Source organism: Equus caballus, chromosome 1 (assembly GCF_041296265.1).
Source record: "Equus caballus isolate H_3958 breed thoroughbred chromosome 1, TB-T2T, whole genome shotgun sequence".
In the NCBI taxonomy this organism is placed as follows: Eukaryota; Metazoa; Chordata; class Mammalia; order Perissodactyla; family Equidae; genus Equus; species Equus caballus.
This window is the reverse complement of record NC_091684.1, coordinates 42,097,851-42,118,071: the sequence shown is the minus strand read 5'-3', so window position 1 is coordinate 42,118,071 and position 20,221 is coordinate 42,097,851. Positions and strand designations below refer to the sequence as shown.

General features: G+C 37.8%; 1 protein-coding gene across 33 annotated transcripts in view; it reads right to left on the bottom strand.

Moving 5' to 3' along the window:
* The window catches only part of SGMS1 (sphingomyelin synthase 1), a 279,380-nt gene that overhangs the window by 104,127 nt on the left and 155,032 nt on the right, over positions 1–20,221 (bottom strand). For all 33 annotated transcript variants that reach the window (XM_070224814.1, XM_070224972.1, XM_070224804.1 and 30 more), the window contains one exon: positions 16,649–16,788. The gene's annotated coding sequence lies outside the window, so the exon portion shown is untranslated. The remainder of the gene's footprint in view (positions 1–16,648; positions 16,789–20,221) is intronic.

The following is a 20,221-nucleotide window of genomic DNA, read 5'->3' as shown; positions in this document are numbered from 1 at the left end:
CACGAGCACCTAGCCTGTGAGGGGCTCAGCTCAGCCTTTTGACTAAGAAACTGAACTGATGCATTCGTTCAGTATTACTTTATCCAAAGTTATTAACATTCAAAGGACCAATCCGTAAAATCTTGTGTCGATTATGACTCACAGAACTGTTAAGCGCAGTCTCACCACATACTCTACATGAGCGATTATAGGAAAAATCACCCCCATGTTTCAAAAGTAACTACAAAAGAAAACTGTCAGGAACAGAGGCAACTGAACGAATCCTGTTCTATCTCTGACGGTTCCTCCACCTGGAAAACTCTCCCTGACTTTTCCTGTCCCAATTTCCTACCTAACTCTTGCTCCTAATTTAGGTGTCAATTTAAACATCTTTTCCTCCAGGAAGCTTTACTCCAACATCCCAGAGGCGGTCAAGACACCTGCCTTGACACTGACTAAGACACCTGTCTACGAAACTGAACTTCTTTATTACTCTCAGTATACCTACAATTCCTTCGTAGCTCAATGTCTGCCTCCCTTCTAGATTATACACTCTGGAAAGCTGCCCTGTTCAACATCCAGGCACAAGGCTGGCAATGAGAGCTTCATTAAATAGAAGGCTTTGGTGTTTCAAAATGACACTCTGCACAGAGTGACTAAATATACATATAGCTGGTGATGATCAGCAAATCGCTATTTTGCAGGGCAACTTTGGGGCTTTTCCAGCCAAACCATACGATGTGATAAAGCCCAAGAGAGAAGAAGGCTACGTCCAGGGGCCAGTAAGCAAATTGCCCCTACATTTAAACACCCATTCTTAGGTTTGTTACAGTAGAAGCTACAAAGAAGTCTCTCTTATCCTTATCAGTTAAAAAAAGCAAATGTGATTTCAAGTGGGATTAATTGAAATGATAAAATTTTCATTATCTTAGGCCCTAGAATATTCAAAGAGATTCAGCTGGATAGTTTTAAAACAACGATTTGCATAATTGCTTTTTGCTTAAATAAATGCACACAGCACATATAAAAGCACAAACATTCAAAGACATAGAACTGCTTGAACTAAGTGGGGAAAAACCCAGGTTATAAAATACATATAGGATGATCCACGTTTGTAAATTAAAACAGAAAAATAACTAAAAGGATATACGCTCCCCCAAAGTGGTTGTATCTGGTAGAGTGGTTTTGGCTAATTTAATTTTCTTCCTTTTTATTTATCAGTGTATTCTTTTTTTTATATACAATGACCACATATTTTCTTTTTCTTCTTCTCCTCAAAGCCCCCCAGGTATATAGCTGTATCTTCTAGTTCTAAGTGCCTCTGGTTGTGCTATGTGGGACGCTGCCTCAGCGTGGCTTGATGAGTGGTGCCATGTCCGTGCCCAAGATCTGAACCGGCGAAACCCTGGGCCACTGAAGCAGAGCACAAGAACTTAAGCCCTTGGCCATGGGGCCGGCCCATGGCCACATATTTTAGTAAAGAGTTTTGTTAAAGTTATTTCAAACAAAACTCTCTTCAGATTAGGCAATATTTCAGGGCTGCTGAAAAACAAACATTATATATAGGGAAAATGTGAAACATGACAAAGCTATTATTATTAGTTTCTGACCTCCTTAAATGTTCACTCATTCCTACCAATATCATAATGATGCTACATCTTATCACGGTGAGCATCAGCAGACAAAAGCAAAATAGTACCAATGCTGAGGGTGTTAATTTCAGTTTCTAACTACATTCTTACTTTTCCTGGAGCATGATATATTTTAGGTTGGCCTAATTTCTCTCTGGTCTTGGACTCTGAGAACTGTGCTAACTTACCTAGCCGATTTTAGTGACCAAAATGAATTAGGGGTGGATAAGAAACTTCAAAAGTGAGGTCTCCTCTCTTAAAGGTTATTTATATAAGTCAGAAATCGGCAGCCAGACATTAGGAATGCTGAAGTAGTTACTTGAAATTTATTTCTGATGCTTACACTGGAGTCTTTAAATAAATACACTAAGTATGTTTAATTTCAATTCATGTGGTTATCTAACATCAACCTATGCCTAAATCAGAGAGATTACCATATTTCCCATCTTAGAATATGCTTTAATATCACACATTGCTTTTCACAAATACTGTCTTGTATTTAAATAATGCTCTATTGGCCAATAACAAGTTTCATCCATTATACATGACTTGAAGATATTTTTAAACTCCAAACGAACACGAGGTTTGACAAGTCTTTACAAATGACTAAAATAAACTACACCAAACAAATTCTTTAAGAGACTGGCTTTATGATGGCAGAGTTGCCCTCCATCCCATAACAATTATAAACTGGGCAAATATAAAAATCAACTTTGAAGGCACTGTAAAACAACCAAAAGCTGGCATAAAGTGGAAATCTACAGCCTTTAAAAGAAAGGAACCACACTGGATGATAACTTATATTTATATGGCTTATCCTATCAGGGCACAACCAAGTCTGTGCCACAGCAGATGGAACTCAAGCAGCAAACCGCAGCCTTATTGGTCAGAATGTGGGCCTGCCAGGGTAGCTGAGAATTGAGGAAGAAAATTCTCAAAATGAGGAAGTCATAGAGGGTGAACTCCCAAATTTGCAAATAAATTCTACACTTCTTGGCTAAACCCAAAACTACAAGACTGCAGAGATCCTGGGGGAAAACAACAACAGTTGAAAAGTTTTTAGAAAGCTGACAGATTCCAAGAGCTGCCCACCTCAGAGGAGTTTAAAGGTCAAGATACGCCAGGCTTCAGGGGTCTGGTAAAGGCCTCAAACTTTCCTTTGAAACCACAGAAGCACCGTGATTTAAGGAATGAAGACCACTTACCCTGACTAGAGAGTATTTCCCGAGAAATACAAGCAAAATGCAAATAGCAAAGCATAAAATGAGCCTACATAATATTCAAGCCAATCTGTCACTAATTTAACTGCTTGTTTGAATAAACCTCAAGGGAACATAACAGAATCCCAAGTCTTTTCAACGTGGCATCTGCAATATCCAGCATACAATCAAGAATTAATAGATATGTGAGGCAAATGGAAAATGTAACTCTAGAAAGATAAATCAGTCCAGAGAAACAGACCTAAAGTAACCCAGAAAATGGAATTCGAAGACAAAGATTTTAAAATAACAATTTCAGGAGAGATATAGAAAATGTAAAAAAAAAAAAAAAACCACACAAATGGAAATTCTAGAGTTAAAGCTACAATACCTGAAATAAAAAACATAGTGGATTAGATTACTAGCAGATTGGATACAATAGAGAAAAAGGACTAGTGAACTTTAAGATAGGTCAATATAAAAAATCCAGGCTAAAGCACAGAGAGAAAAACAATGTTTGAAAAAGAGCCTCAATGACCTGTGGGGCAGTATCAAGTGGTCTAATTTACATGTTAAAGGAGAGTAGAGGGAATGAGGTAGAAAAATCTATGTCAAGAAACACAGGCCAGAAATTTTCAAAATTAAGCCAAAATAGCAATACACCAAAGAGGAAACTCAATTAACCACAAGAAAACCTCACCTAACCGTGAAAACCAAAGATAACAACGACATAACAAAATCTTAGCAGTGGCCAGAGAAAAAAAGACATAGTACACAAGTGAGAACAATAATAAGAACGAAGGCAGGCATCTCATCAGAAACAGGAGGTGAGAAGACAATAAACAACATCTTTAAAGAGCTCAAAGGAAAATTTTCAAGCTAGAATTCTATATACAACATAAATATCCTTCAAAAATAAGGGAAAAGTAAAGAATCTTCATATAAATGAAAACTGAGAGAATCTGTTGCCAATAGACGTACACTGCAAGAAATGCTAAAGGAAGCTCTTCCCTCTTCTAGAATGCTAATATTGAAAAGACAGACAATAGCAAGTGTTGGCAAAGGCTTGGAGCCTATTGGAGCATCTCATACATAACAATGAGCGTGTTTAAAATATAACCCCTTTAGGAAAATGTTTGACAATTTTTTATTAAATTAAACCTACACTTATCCAATGATGCACTTGTAAGTATATATCCAAAAGAAATGAAAACATATGTCCACAAAGAGACTTGTACAGTAACGTTCACAGAAGTTATATTTATAATAGCCCAAAATTGTGACCCACCTAAATGTCCATCAATAGGTGAATAAATTTATACAACAGAATACTATTCAGCAACATAAAGAAACAACTTAGTGATAGATGTAACAAGTATGAATCTCAGAAGCACGGTTAAATGAAGCAAAAGAAGCCAGACACAGGAGTATACTCTGTGTAACTCTATGCACATGAAGTTCTAGAATAGACAAAACCAAGCTCTGTTGATAGAAGTCACGTTACTGTTTACGTCTGGGGTGAAGCAACTGACTAGAAATGGCACAAGAGAATTTTCTGGGCGATGGAAATGTTTTACATCTTGAGAGAGAAGTTGGTTCACTAACTGTTCACTTAAAATTTGTACATTGTATAATACGTATATTATAACCAAATTAAAAAATAGTTCACAGAAGAATTTCCTTAAATTAGTTCTGAAGGAGATATGGCTCTCACCAGTCACAACTATTTCTCTTCGTATCACCTTGGGGGACAATTTTTAAAGCCTCAAAAACATAAGGGGTGTGCGTGTGGTTCAGTCATGCCATTTTGAAATAAACACGCGATCAAAGTAAAGGAAAAAGAACTATTATCTGCTTCCTATCAAAATACTCCTTGAACATTTGTTCCAACCTAGAAGAATTAAAAAGAATCTGTCCTTTAGATTTCATCTTATTTACTACTATTAACAATTTAAAGGTTACTTTCAACAACACAATGGGAAAAGGACTCAAAAAATAAACTATACAAAGTAAATCCAAATATTCTAATATCTTACTCATTCTAAAATATCAAATTCCTACTGTATTCCAGGTAAGACTATAGTCAGTAAATGGAAATGAAAAACTTACACCATACTGTTGAAGAGTTCTCAGTCTGGTAGAAGAGAGATACATAAACAATTACCTAAATTATAAATAAATGTGCTTGAATATAAATTGGTAAAGACCTCACTTGGGGAAAATATATCACTTTTTTCCACTGCTAAAACCGTAACATGTAATATTGAACAATAATATGTAAGAAGTAAATATAATAAATTCAGTTATTCCTTTGGAAGGACACAATAATTTTAAGAAAGAAAAACTTATTTAGTAAATAATTCCATATAACTATATTTCTTAGCTTGAGGAAAAACAAGCCTATACCTTTTTAAAGAAAATTATCCCACTCACAGCAAATGGGATTAGGCAACTATGTCTGGTACTACTTGTCCACATCCTCCATTCCAGCGTCACAGCTGGTTTCACTGGGGTGGGTTCCTATGCAAAGTAAATCTGAAGACTAGTCAGGCTATGCCTCAAAATGAAGAGATGGGCTGGGTCACTTCTCACTCTCAGGAATCTGATTGTGATACAAACCTCTCCCCTTCTATTCTCTCCTGAGCAGCCTTCCGTCCCCTCTGCTCTACTTAACCATCCATTTCAAAATCAACAATGACCTCCAACATTGCTAACGCCAATGGTCAGTTCTCAGCTCCCGTTTCGTCTGACCTATCAGCACCATGTGATACAGCTGACCTCTTGCTTCTACTTGAACCACTGTCTTTCCTTGGCCCCCAGAACACTGCACACTCTTTTGACCATCTGCCTTCTTCCTCCCGGCAGTCCTGTTCACTCTCCTTTGTGGGCTCTTGCTTATCTCTGTAAATGCCCAAAAGTCTATTAAATTAGATCTCTTCCCTATTATCATGTGCTCTCTAGGTTAGCAGTTCTCAAATGTTTTGGTCTGAGGACCCCTTTACAATTTTAAAAATTATTAAGGAACTCAAAAAGCTCTTGTTTATGAGGATTATACCTATACATAATTACTGTATTTGAAAACTGAGAAAAGTTTTAAATATTTATTAATTCATCTAAAAGCAACACTAAACCCATTACAAGTCAACATAAATAACACATTTTAATGAAAAATATATTTTCCAAAACAAAAATATATGTATTTAGTAAGAAGAGTGGTGTCATTTTTCATTTTTGAAAATCTCTTTAATATCTAGCTTAATAATAGAGAGCAGCAAACTCCCATATCTATGTTGCATTCATTTTGCTGTGATGTCATATGTAGCCTCTGGAAAACACTATTGTACATTTTAGTAGTATTACAAAAGTTTTAACTTTGCAGACCCCCTATGAAGGTCCAAGGACCCCCATGGGTCTCCACTACACTTTGAGAACTACTTTAGGTGATCTCATGAAATCTCAAGGTTTTAAATACTATCTCTGGGGGCTAGCCTGGTGGCACAGTGGTTAAGTTCACACGTTCCGCTTCGGCAGCCTGGGGTTTGCCAGTTTGGATCTCAGGTACAGACATGGCACCATTGGTCAACCCATGCTGTGGCAGGCGTCCCACATATAAGGTAGAGGAAGATGGGCACAGATGTTAGCTCAGGGCCAGTCTTCCTCAGCAAAAAGAGGAGGATTGGCAGCAGATGTTAGCTCAGGACTAATCTTCCTCAATAAATAAATAAATAAATAAATACCATCTCTTCTGGGACAACTTTCAATTAAAAACATACCTCCAGGCTGGACTCTCTTGAACTCTGGGTTCAAAGAACCAACTGCCTACTCAATATTTCCACTTATATATCTAACAGGTATCTATTTTAACTAAGAAGGACTTGACTCTCCACCCTCCCAGAACCCCAATATTTTCTCTTTTTTTTTAGTGAGGAAGATTGTCCCTGAGCTAACATGCGTGTCAGTCTTCCTCCATTTTGTACGTGGGATGCCACCACAGCACAGCTTGATGAGCAGTGTATAGGTCCAAGCTCGGGATCCGAACCTGCGAACCCCAGGCCGCCAAAGCAGAGCACATGAACTCAACCACTTACGCTAGTGGGCTGGGCCCTCAACATTTTCCTCCTGTACTTCTCCCCCATCTCAGTAAATGACAGCTCTAACTTACCAGCAGCTCAGGTCAAAATCTGAAGAAATCCTGAATGCCTCTGTTTCTCAAATCTACACCTAACCTATACCCACATTTTATTAGCTTTACCTCAGGAATAGATCCTGAATCCCACCACTCACTCCATTCTAGCGATACCGCCCCTTTCCTGTGGCTCACACAGTCTCACCTCAGGGTCTTTGCAACTGCATTTTCTTCTGCCAGAAACACACTTCCCTCAGATATCCTCAGACTGAGGCTTGCTCCCTCAGTCAACACTGAAACACTGCCACATCGAAGATGCATTCTCACCATCACTTCATACCTTTCCCTGCTTTATTTTGCTTCCTACACCTAATCATTACCTGACATATTTGTCTGTTCTTTGTCTGTTCTCCCTCACTCAATACAATGGGAATAGACACTTCGTCTGGTTCAGCTGTATCCCAGTATCTAGAACAGTGCCTATGGTGTAGTAAGTGTTCGATGCATATTGTTTGAGTGGATGAAGAGTGATGCCAGGAGAGCCACCTACAAACCAGCAATTTGAAGGAGCAGAAATCATAAACGTGGAAAAGTAGCACCACCAAAACAAAGACTAGGAACAAAAGGAGTCAAGAACTGCTGGTGGACAGCGCTATGACAAAGTCCAGAGAACCAAAGGATTACCAAATGTTTTTTTATTTCAAATAGTAGCACTTAAAATTCACTCAAAATATGCAAACATCTTGGGACAAGAATGTTTCCCTTTAATGCCATCCGAATCAATTCAGTACAATCTTATACTCTTTTATATACTTAATTCTTATACAAAAAAGAATGAATGGCCCTTGCAAAGGAAAATGATTAGTCTACTTTCCACACTTTCAGCCTACACACTAACTTTTCAGTCACTCTCACAAACTGGTTCCCAGAGGAGACAGCACTATAATAGTTACGTTAAACTAGGTGCTTATTGCCACTGAAATGCAGTGAGTCTGACTAGAAAACCCCACAGCAAATCACTTTGGTCAGGATTCTAAGAATGAATGTCAGGGTTACTTAACAGTGGTTAATGTCAAAGTCACAGTAACAAAAATAGCACACTGGATGACAAATATTTTATCTAAAAAGAACAAAAGAAGCTTTTTTCTTCATTCTGACCAAGAAAGAAAAGTAGCACATATGGACTCAAATCACAAAAAGAACCCCAAAATTCAGCTGGCCAGAGCAGAAGGACAGTAGTAACCGGTCATCTGCTGTCCCTCCTGGAGGGAACATGAGAGGGGTAGAGAAGAGGTGCTCAGCATAAGGTAACTCCCCATCAAGCAAGTCGCTGGGTTTATAGCCCATGTGGTACCTTCACTTAATCTGCTACCGATTTAATGTTTCATCATTCAGACTTAAGAATGACACTGCGTACCACGATCCTAGTGAACTACACGACAACAAAGGAGGCACTGTCTCCTAACAGAATGGAGAAAAACTGTCCTGTCTCTGTTACTGTCATATACTCTCCCTTCTAAGCTACTGTTTGTGTCTGTTTCTACACAATTAGAAGTGTACTTTTTTGAAATCTCATAAATAAAACAAGAACAGGGATTTTTAAAGCAAAATAATAAAAAAAAAATTTAAGAGAAAGAAGAAAAAACATAAAGGGTAGTTCCCTAAAAGTTACTTCTTAACCTCTTAAGAGACTTGAGGAAGGAGATCATAATTCTGAGGTTCCACTAGCTGCGCAGAGAAAACTAACCTGTCTGTCTACCTACCTACCTATTACTTTTGCTTGAGAGCAGACAGTTAAATCTGCAGTGCTCACGATGTACAACACATTTTGCTAGGAGCTGGAAAGCTTCCTAAGAAGACCAAAAATTTCCTTTTAGAGTTACCCAGGGTATGGAGAGAGCACGGGCCATGACCGTGACAGATCTGGGTTTGAACCAGAGATCCAGTGCTTATGAGCTGTATAGCCTCGGGAAAGGCTGAGCTTTGGTTTCCCAGATTTGAAATAAAGAAAGTATCTGGGGCTCTGTACTTACTGTTTTCTTGCCTGCGATGTTCTTGCCCCATTATAGCAGGCTTGTCCCCTCACCTCCTTCATGTCCTTACTTGGATGTTACCTTCTCACGGAGGCCTTCCCTGACCTCCCTACTGTGTATTACAGCCGACACATCACTCACACACGCACACCCTGCACTCATACACACGCTCCCAAGTACTTCTCTGCTTTAGTTTTTGCCAAAACCCTGACCATCATCTAGCATACATGTATTTTACTTATTTGTCTAGTTTATCCTCTTTCTCCCACTAAGCCATAATCTCCAAGGTGCAAGTTTGGGGTATGTGGTTTTCTTCCCTTGTTCACTACCTAAATTCTCTAAAGGAGGGCCTAGAACATAAAGGTGGCACCAAAAATTTGTCGAATGAAGGAAGCTCTTGAGTTCCCTGCCAGGTTCCAGGGTTTTCATTAGAGACCACGTAAATAGAGACCTTAGGATATAAAAGGCACTCAGTAAATAGTAGATACTACTATCTTTAGAGAAGAGACTATCTGAAACTGTTAATATATATATTTTTTAATAATGAGGTCAACAATGTCAGAGATGATACAGGACAACTGATTAAGTAGCAAAAGAGTGAAAGAAGAAACAACTGCTAAAAATCCATGGGTGTGAGGTCGTTCTGGGCTATTCTAATGATGAGACTAAGGAACTTACACATTCCTCTAGAGCACACAAAGTGGAAGAGAGGAGTGAGTTTGAAAACAGTTTCTGGGTTAAAAGTGGATGTTATTTACGTGTTATTCACCTCCTGACTACTCATCCCCAACAAGACCCAATCACGGAAAAAGATAACTAAAATCAGTTTTATTTTACTTTGATTCATTCACTTTGACAGAAGAGAAAAGCAACAGAATGTGAAGATGCCAGGACAATAATCATGCCTTCAAATATTTTTCTTAACAATTGCTTTTCTGACTGTGTGGGAGTTTGTAAGTGAATACATTAATAATTAACATTTTTCCACCAAACATTTTGGAAGAAGATTCTATAAATGAGCTATTACTTATATAATCTTTGCTTCTATTATGGTTTCTTTCCCAAATTAATATAGGTAGAAATAAACATATAGAGTCAAAACAAAAATACCCAACACATCTTTGGATATAAAAAATTATCAAGAGTGCCTCAAGATTAAAAATCTTGCATAAAAAAAGAGAAAACAATTATCCACATTAAGAGAGCTTTCTTCATTTTACTAAAGGATTTCTTAAGAATTCCTTTATGATTAGTGAACTTCCTTGTTAACCTAAATTTATTCAATTTATTAAAAATATTATTGATATAATTCAGGAATGTACTCACTACATGAAAAATATAACTGTGATAAGAAAAGGAAAACGCTGGGAAGTCTATGTTCTCACATCTTGAGCAAAAAATAATAAATAGTGGATGCTTTGGATTAAACAATTGAAAAGCCTGAAAATACTCATACCATGGAATGCAAATCATTTTCCTCCATGGAAACTATTTCCACCAATGCCAATTCAAAGTAAACATTACAATATTTCAAAAACAGCCATTTTTTCACGACTAAATGTGAAGATCTGTTATGCTAACATACTTTACAGAATTAAAACTTCCAAACACTGCTACTAGAAAAATCACAATAAACTTCTCCGAGCCCTTCAAATATTAATTTTAAAAATTCTAATCATAATATGATCTCATGTAAGTGTGCAGCTGACAAATCATGCTATTAATCCAGCTGGCATGCTTACCATGTTATGTTTCTGGTTCCTTTCATGGCAAATATTTAAAACAGACTACTCATTTTCAAAATCTCAAAATACATAACTGTAGCAGGCAATCATTATCCCTACTCTGATCATCATCTGAGCTTTCTACCAATTTAAATCAACATTTATGCCACTTAACATTTGCTTGGCATCATAGCACATGTTAAAAAAATTATTCATCAGTTTCAGTCATGCCAAATACATGGCTGTTTACAAGAAACTGTGTTCTCATGTAGCAATGAGGACTGACGGAAGGGCCAGGAAAGACTATGTGCGTTAGGTATAAGTAAACCAGATAGCAGGTCCTCCTCTGCAAAATTAAGCTAACATGAGATTCTCAAAAAAAGAAAATTAAAGTTCACAACAGAGTGTGTGATTCATTTAGGTTAATGAGTGGTACATCTACGTGTTACATATTTCTATCAGATGGCAATGCTTCTTGCTATCTATATATGCCCCTCTTTAGCGCTCAAAGAGAAGAGGCAGCTGAATTTTCAAATCATAAAACTGATTCTGCATACCTGCACACTGTACATTTAAATCGTAACATTAAGAATTTCTGCTTGAGACTTATTTCTTATTTTGTACTCTGGCATATTCTACTAATTGCAACTATATTCACTTAACAAATAATATTCCACTAATTCTGAACCAAATGAAATAATACTGAATAAAGGACTAAGGTACATCAGAGCCTCTCAGGACATCATCATAAGGACCCATGGCAGACATCACATAACAAAAACTACAACAGTCTCCCCTATAATGACGGAGTGACTTAGGAATCAAATCTTACTTAAATGGGTAAAATTATGTTATAGTAAAACAGTAGACAATTAATCAATCAAACCAATGAACAAAAATAAATCTCATTTCAATAAGCAATGTCTCAAAGACATCAAGGTCTTCACCAACGCAGAAGGCAGATTCAAGAAATTATTCTCTGCCTCATTCCTGACCTAATCCCACTATGTAGAGCAGACATTTAAATTAAAAGGGGAGGCTCGGGTTGTACCTAAGTTTTTAATATTTTGAGCTCTGACCCAAATGTCTTCCTACCTCATCTATTAGAAGCACCTACTAAAAACAAAGCAACAAAAATAAGTCTTCCATTTCTGCAGAATGACATACTAAATACCTTAACCTACTCTCCCAAAGAAAATAACTAAAGAAGAAAAAGGAAATAGAACATGTTTTTAAAAATGCACCAGTGAGGTGACAATCAAGTAAGAGAGAGTAAAAGTGGGAAAGCTGAGAAGGGGGGAAGCACCAAACCCAGATCCCTGTCACCTTGAACTTCCACTAGAACGAATTAGAAAATTCTTGCGATCTCTATCTACCAGGAGAGGGGTAAATTATGCCCAATTTGCAAGGTAACAGGACACACTGTAGTCAAATAGAGTCTGAGCAGTCTGCCTTCTGGCTGCCACAGCTCCTGGCCTACTTCCTGCCACAGTATAAGGCTGCACTTTCGTGTACTGTACAATCCCCAAGATGTGAATGAAAGGTAAGAATTTTCTCTCCAGTTTTCAACTCAAGACTAATCTCATTCTTTGAGTAAGTGAATATGTATTCTTTTTAAGGTCTTCATGTTTGAATACTCATGCATCAACTGTCTTGTAAATAAACAGTTAATATTTTTAACTATTGACTAAGGATTCTGAGCTCCAACTGTAAATTAGCCATTATAAATTCCTGAGTCAGTTCTTTAGTCCTCCCTCATTACAAACATCTTTAGGGAAACTTTACTTAGTCAACTGAGCTGTGGCAGAAACAGGGCTACAGATCCTGATTCAGGAGTGGTCAGTTCTGTGACTCAGCAGTGACCATCTTCGGTTTAAGAGATCCCACCCAAAATGTTTTAAAAGAGTCTAGAAACAGATAATGATTTCATAGACTCTCAGGCTCAATTTCACGTACCCCACATCACTCTGATAGCAAGAACATCCTCCTACTATCCACACCAGCTAGAACATAGAAACCAGTCTCCTAGGGCCTTTAAGAGGTTATACTTACCACCACTTGCTGACTGCATCACTAAAAGGTTACTTTCTACCACCAATGCTCACATGGCTATCATTCCCTCTCTCCTAACCTTAGAGCTTTGGGGGCCCCTCTATGGAAACCACTGTGCTAGGAGCAGGTCAGTCTATGGAAATTCCAACTGGAGGGCCCTAGGTGAGTACCAAACCTAAGGAGTGTGTCCCTGCAGCAGAATTACAGGCATAATGGGCACGTGAAGTAAGACTGTGTGAACATCTATTGTCCTTCTCTTTCTCATCCTCCCACAGGTTCTTTTTGCCATAGTGATTCTCAGTCTTTACTTCCTTGAGCAGCAGAGTCCTTTCTTTAAACAAAACTTTGTGGAAGTTCAATACATAAAATATACGAAAGTAAAGCTGTTGGTTGATGGCAGAATAAGGGGGTCAGAGGCCTGGTCCTCCTCCCTCACCCATAACCCACTCCCAGGCATGCTGGAATCCCAAGGGCAATAAGAAACTATGTCTCAAAAGCAATGGCCTGGTAAGGATGATGATAATGATAATGATGATAATTTAACTTAATGATAGTCTAGAAGAGAAGAAGAACGATCAACACCTTACAGTCCTGGCTTTGTGTCAGCCTGTTCTAAGCAGTGTTTCACTAAACGTTCACTCATCTCAGTTGTAATCAGCTTCTCAGTCTGACAACTCTAACCCCCAGGAGCACAGAACTCTCCAGCTCAGGAGAAGCCACGTTACTCCTGCATTGTGAATATCTCTCCAAGAGATCACAAAAGCACCATCACTCACGAGGCCTGGGATTTCCTCAGGTCAGCGCAGCTGCCTGACCCAGTGTTTAGCTCATGTGAAACATTTAGACAGAAAAAGAGGGGGAAAAATGCTTACTTAACTAGTATATTAAACAACTAGTAGAGCCAAACTACTGGCAAATCAAGATTTAAGAAGTTTCACCTAACTATGGAAAAACTGAAGTCACTTGTCATAGATGGACCACTTTAATGAAAGAAAAAGGAGGTTTCAAAATTTCTAGGTCAAAGAGAATTTCCAGTGCTCCCTTCATGCACAGCATTTGTCCCGGGAAATTTACAAGCCAGGTTCATTGTATAACGTGACAGAGGAAGTGATCTGGATTTTCTCATCAATTTCTTAACCATCATTAGTTATTTTATAAGATGTATGAAAACTAGTGGCAATTATGGAGTTCTTGTTTAATACTCCACTGTGGCCTAATTTGGAGAGGTACTAACTGAAGTGAATGAGGATTAGGTCTACTTAATAATAGGATGGAATAATTTATGCTATTACTCATAGGGAATTCTTTGTAGCCGCTATTTAGCACATTGTAAAAGAATATTTAAAAACATCGGGAAATGCTGAAGTTATATTAAGTAAAACTGTATCTATAACACTATAATTCTAATTTTCTACTTTTTAAGAGCTATACATATTCATAGGAATAAAAACTGGAAGCATCCCCACCAAAATATTATGAGTGGCTACCTCTGAGTGGTGGTTTGTACTTTCTTGTTTGAATTTTTCAAGGCATACCAAATTTTCTATTTAGAATCAGCAAAAAAATACATTTAAAAACAAAAAGAAATTTTACTTACAGTAAAACTGATACAGCATACATGAAATTTTGAGGTTTGTATATTTCATCAATTTTGAGACTCATATAAAAACATCAGAATTGTCCTTAACTGTGGGATTATATGGCCAAACTGCAGTCAGAATTGCTTTGGAAGGAACAGCTGCTCATGCAACTGCTAAGGTGTATCGAGCCCAACTGCTACTGGCAGCGTAGTAAGCACAGTGTGGGAAATGACATGCGGCCAGAGTGGACACACCTCCCAGTTCTCAAGAGTGGCTCAGTCCCTCATAAACCAGAATGTCACTGGTTGGATGCAACCTCATCAGTGACTGCACCAGGCCTGTCCAGAAGCCTTCACTTCTGTGAGAATGAGGCTGATTTAACTGTTTAAGACTGTCTTTGTATTAATGCAAAGCATAAAAAAATTCTTGGACCTGTTTGCAATCTAAATGTCACCACTGTGTATAATCAGTGAAGCAAGGTAATTGTTAAAAGCACAGTCTGTGAAAACAAACAAATTTAGGTTCAAGTGCTGGCTCCACCATTCTCTAACTGCATGAGCTTGGACAAGCTTCATAATGTCACAAGCCTCAGCTTATTCATCTTTCAAAGAAGGTCGACCATACACATCTCTTAGGATTTTAGTGAAGATTTAAAATATTTACCAGTATATACACCATTTGCTAACTTAATAAAAATGTTTTACAAGACTAAATACATAGATTTCAAATCATGTAGCCCACTATTAAAAAAAGAGTAGATATCATATATTTTTAAACTCACTCAAACTTAAAATTCACATCCTTCAGGGCAATTTCCCAGCTATACACACTCAAAGTGATTACTGAGCCAATGCTAAGAACTCGAATAGATGCTCTACATTTTAAAGGATTCAGGCTCTGAAACAACTCTGTGAACTACGTGAGAAGATTTCTGGCAAAATCTCATCATTCCTCTCCTAAATCATCTTCACTAACTCTATATTGAAAGGATCTGGGTAACAACGCAAATGATGTCACAGATACAAGAGGATTATACTAGAAATGTAAAGTCCACTCCTACCTCCTACACTGGCTTCATGATCAACTCAGAATCTAGGTGTCAATAAAGACATCAGAAAGAGGGCATATTTTAATAATGTCTCAGACCAATAATATACTCTCAGTAAAATTATGAAACAATAAATGCTAAAAATATTTAATTTTAATATGCTAAGTAAATGTTCTAAGTATAATTATAAATCAAATAAGATGCCATGAAATGGGAAAAAGTAGCAAATAATAGTGAAAAAAAGAGCAGAAGATTAAAATTCCATGAGCATTAGGATATTTTTTAAACCCTGCTTCAAAAAGGGATGATAGCATCTTATACTGTTCCCATAGTGCCCAGGATGAGACAGACAGGCCTAGTGCTGAATCCCATTTCTGCCATTTACTCTCTAGGAAATAGCAGGCCAGTTATTTAACCACTTGGAACCTCAGTATCGTCATCTAGAAAATGGGACTTGTTTAATGTTCTCACGATAGTGTGATGACTAAAGACATAAAATACTTGGCACAGGTTACATCAATAGTGTTCTATATCGGTAGAGGAAAAAAAAAAACCCAAAAAACAAAACCCAAAGGATCAAGGTGACATATAACACGACACAGGCTATGCACTAAGATAAGAGCTAGAGCACCAAAAGCCAGACATCCACTGAAGGTTCCAGAATATAAAATAACAGGTGACCCTGGCCTTGACAATAAACACTGTTGAGGAGATTAAGGATTAAGGGTTATAGCAAGAAAATGAAGTAATCATTTAACACTGTACCTTGGAGAGGAGTCAAGGAGACAAGCAGGTCCAAGTTAATGATTAACAGGGAACCAATCGATCACATGCAGCCACCACCCAATCAGAAGTAGCCTTGATGTCACTCAGGGTAAGAGCAAGGCAAATAAATAACAGATGATTCAAAGGACACACATTGACTGAGCTTTGATGCTGACAGGCCCCTTCCCAGAAAAGAAGGAAATGAGTCTCGAGGCTAGAAATTTGTTATCACTTTCATCTGCCCAGAGTCAATGTTGTCTCTGTTGTCTTTATTGTCCTTCAGGCAACAGGAAAGACTCTGGAGGGGCTGAGCAGAGATGCTCAAGAAAGAATTAAAAGTGACATCCCACTACACAGTCAAGTTTAGAGAAAACAGCCATTAGTGTATTTGAGGCCAGAAGGTGAGGTTCGCCCTAAGAACAGCCTCCATTCCCAGAGAATGGCTCCTCTTGACTTCGTACAGCAGAGTGGGCCACACTAGGTTCAGTCCAAGCTCTACAACGTTACATACCTCCAACAGCTATTGTTTTGCATTCATCGATAGGTTCCTTTAAAGTTATTCTCATGTACACTTCCTGAGGCGGTCTTGTCTTCTATTTCATGTTTCCCAACCAGACACTTTTGTGCATCCCAAAGAACTCAATGGTGTACCTAGAATAAAGGAGCAATTTAAGCTTAACCACTTTGAAATGGAATCGTAAAATTCTAAAGCTGAAAGAGACCTTATAAATCTAGTACACCTCACTATAAATAAAAGCATTAAAGTATTAGATTAGAAACAAAAAATTCACAATTGATCTTCCCCAGCTCCCACTCCTTTTTTTTTTCTATCTTTCTTTTTTTAAGGTTTTTTTTGGTAGTAAAATATACATAGCATAAAACTTACCCCATTTTTTCTTAATTGAAAACTACAGTCTGTAACCTTGTATCACATAATTTCTCCTTTTATATATTTATCTACTATCTTTAATTTTCAACAAATAACTGATTTTCACAAATTAAATATAGCAGCTTCAATATGAAAACAATGAGTAACTACTAAGTTATCCTCTTTACAAGGTGACTGATAAAAAGGTGGTTATTTTTCTGAGGCCAAAATATTACCCTCATAAGTGATACCTTTTATAGTTACCTATGTGTAAATGGGCATTTGCATAACCAGGAAGCTAGAGATAATGTTTTGCATCTGACAAAGAACAAAGAGAGTTGTTCATTTAGTCCCTCATTTATAGCCACGTGAAAGGAAGTGGAATCTAATAGGAGCTAACAAGGTGGCACTTTATTTTGATCCTGTTTAATTTAATCAGCATCATTCTATTTTTCTCTCTGTAATAATCTATTACAAATGGGTTTTCGATCATTTTCAGGATCATATAAGCCCGCATTACTGAGAACCTGATGAAGGTAAGCCTATTCTACTACCACTCAAATTTCAGGAGGATCTTGAACTCTTTGAAGCCCATCTCTGGACCCCAGGATGAAAAGTCCAGGGGCTTCCATGTCCCAAACTGGGTGAGTGACATCTTGAGCTAACTAACAGGTTTAACTCTGTGAGGAAACAATTCTTGAAACAAAAGAAACCACTCCTGATAGGCCCTAAGGACCTAGTCATACCAGGCAATCCCCCATCAAATTGTTCTTTATCCTCTCTGCAAGAAATAGTACTACAGCTGTAAATAACAGATACGGTCTCAAAGAAAGTCGCTGTCACAAACTAAAACACAAAACAAAACAAAATTAGGACTCTCTTGCCATTACGTTAGCTTAAAAGTGTTCACTTAAAGCTTTAGAGTAAAATATATTCACATAAAAGAACATCATCTCCTGAACATACCAACAGTGTATACACCTAAAGATAGATTAAGGGCTTTTCCCCCCTAAAAAAGAAACAGGACGTCACCTTACATTCAAGAACTCACTAAGTCTCATGTTACTAACAAAAATCTCAGTTTATTCTGAATAATGAAATTATGTCTGGAAAAGTAACTTCAATTAATGCTATCTTTGGATGCTTATATGTCACTTGACAGGAACTGGCTAACAAAAAGGAAGCAAAGGAATAGATTGAACAACTATTTTTGGAGTTAGGACCTAACAATAGGAAATATGAGATTTTTGGTTTTTGCTAAGGATCTTGACCTAACATCTGTTGCCAAGCTTCCTCTTTCTGTATGTGAGCCACCACCATAGCATGGCCACTGACAAGTGGTGTAAGTCTGAACCTGGGCCACTGAAGCAGAGCATGCCAAACTTAACCACTAGGCCATCAGGGCTGGCCACTGAGGTATTTCTTAAAGGCCTTTTAAATATCATTTTAAAAAACAATATGGATTTTGGGGGTTATAGATGGCCAATGGAATAGGACTGTTTATCTCTGCTTCTCTCTAATCCCCATTAAAATGACAGTAAAGAGGAAAAAAGATACAAAACCATAAGGACAAAAAGAAGAGAAAAGTATATTAGAGCACACAACCAACGTCAGTGGCATTCTGGAAGCTGAAAGCAGAGATGACTGCTGAGCAGAGCAGAGCAGGATGGAACCTCACTGCCTAAGAAGTGAACAAAAAGCCAGGTGATTGCTCCCGAAAGGCTCAAGAAATGGAGCTTCTGGTTCCTAGAAGGAGGGGGTAAGGAGTTGAGAAGAGGGGGTAAGGAGTTGAGAAGAGGCAGACTGGCTGAAAGTCTGCATCAAAAGCAGACCCTTACCTCACACCATATACAAAAATTAACTGAAAATGGATTAAAGACCTAAACGTAAGAACTGAAACTAGTAAACTGCTAGGAGAAAACAGAGGGGAAAAGCTTCATGACACTGGATATGGTAATGATTTCTTGCACTTGACACCAAAAGCGCAGGCAAAGAAAGCAAGAATAGACAACCGTGACTACATCAAACTTAAAGACTTCTGCACAGCAAAGGAAACAATCAGAGTAAAAAGGCAACCTCGAGACTAGGAGAAAATATTTGTAAACTATGTATACAATAAGGGGTTAATATCCAGAATATATAAAGAATTCCTACAACTCAATACCAAAAAACAAGTAACCCAATTAAAAAATGGGCAAAGGACATGAACATACATTTCTCCAAAGAGGATATACAGATGGGCAATCAGCATATAAAAGGGTGCTCAACATTACTAATCATCAGGAAAATGAAAATAAAACCAAATGAGCTATCACCTCACACCAGTGAGGATGTCCACCATCAAAAGAAAACCAGAAAGTAAGTGTTGGTAAGCAAGTGGAGGAAAGGGAACTCTTGTGCACTGTTGTTGGAAATGTAAAACGGTGTGGCCACTATAGAAAACAATACGAAGCTTCCTCAAAAAATTGAAAATAGAACTACCCTATGATGCAGCAATCCCACTTCTGGGTATATATCCCCCAAAATTGAAAGCAGCATCTCAAAGAGGTATTTGCACACCCATGTTCACTGCAGCATTATTCCCAATAGCCAAGAGGTGGAAGTAACCTAAATGTCCATCAACAGAGAAATGGATAAAGAAAAGGTGGTATATACATACAACAAAATATTATTTAGTCATAAGAAACAAGGAAATCCTATCATATGCTAAAAACATGGATGAACCTTGAGGACATTATACTAAGTAAAATAAGCCAGTCACAAAAAGATAAATACTGTAAGATTCCACTTATATGAGATATCTGAAGTAGTCAAACTCTTAGAAATAGAAAGAACGGTGGTTGCCAGAGGCTGGGGGCAGGGAGGAAAGCAGAGTCATTCAATGGGTATAGAGTTTCAGTTTTGCAAGATTAAAATGTTCTAGAGATGTGCTGCATAACAATATGAATAGAGCTAACACTACGGCGCTGTACACTTAAAAGTGGTTAAGATGTTAAATTTTTTATTGTGTATTTTTCACAACAATTTACAAAGACAGGGAGATTATCCCAGATTATCTAGGTGGGTCCAATGTAATCACAAGGATCCTTAAAAGCAAAAGAGGGAGGCCGAAGAGGAAGTGAAAATAATGCAATATGAGATGTATTTGACTTGCTATTGCTCCTTTAAAGGGGGGGAATGGGATCACGAGCTACGGAATGAAGCCAGGCTCTAGAA